Source organism: Aplysia californica, unplaced genomic scaffold (assembly GCF_000002075.1).
Source record: "Aplysia californica isolate F4 #8 unplaced genomic scaffold, AplCal3.0 scaffold01454, whole genome shotgun sequence".
Classification (NCBI taxonomy): domain Eukaryota; kingdom Metazoa; phylum Mollusca; class Gastropoda; order Aplysiida; family Aplysiidae; genus Aplysia; species Aplysia californica.
The window spans coordinates 30,671-31,464 of record NW_004798724.1 but is presented as its reverse complement, the minus strand read 5'-3'; the positions used below and the strand labels follow the sequence as shown (position 1 = coordinate 31,464).

The window sequence follows — 794 nt, the reverse complement described above, 5'->3', positions numbered from 1 at the left end:
AATTGAGAAGCTGGGTTGGCAGTCACCCAGTATTATAGTCATCTATTGTTTGAAGACTATACTACAAAATGTACATTTGCATTCATTTATAGACATTTTGACTTTTTATCATTGATAGATGGGCTTTTTTGGGGATCATTCTTGACGCGCAGCGGCCTGATTTTTCCCTCGAATTGGGGTCTTGAAAGAAAAAAATTTGGGGGTCTTGAAAAATTTTTACAGGATTTGGTGGGGACCCTGTATATGGAAAAACAAAATGCACGCTCGTGGGAGTCAGAGTGGGGACTGGAAGAATCTGGATTGTTTTCCTTTAAATGTTTATTGTGCTATCTGTAGGCCTATTTCACTGTCCGCAAGATAAAGCAAGCAGAAAACGTACAATTGAAAAGTTGAAAGATTCAGAAACTGCATTCAAATAATGTCAAATGACATATTGTTGTGAGAATAGAGATGACTTTGATTGGAAACTTTACAACCAAAACAAATCCAAGGCTTCATCTAGGAGTGGTTTGCTAGCATAGACTTACACATTTTCCTGAAGGTACATCGCTGCACTGTGAGGGAGTCCCGTCCTACTGTGGTGCCCTCCATGTGGCTCCATTGGGACCGACACTCCTAGTGTGTTGGAAACATTTCTCTGTGCCAGTGAGGCCAATAGAAAGATTGTCATTGGCAAGTTTTTTTACATAGCCTCTGTGTGTGTCTATCAGTCTGTCACATGACCTTTGTGTGTGTCTATCAGTCTGTCACATGACCTTTGTGTGTGTCTATGAGTCTGTCACATGACCTTTGTG

At 40.8% G+C, this 794-nt stretch overlaps 1 protein-coding gene across 1 annotated transcript in view; it reads left to right on the top strand.

Annotated features, from left to right (window-relative positions):
* Positions 1-794, top strand: part of LOC101853904 (nuclear receptor corepressor 2) — a gene marked incomplete at its 3' end in the record, with an annotated part of 40,577 nt that overhangs the window by 18,176 nt on the left and 21,607 nt on the right.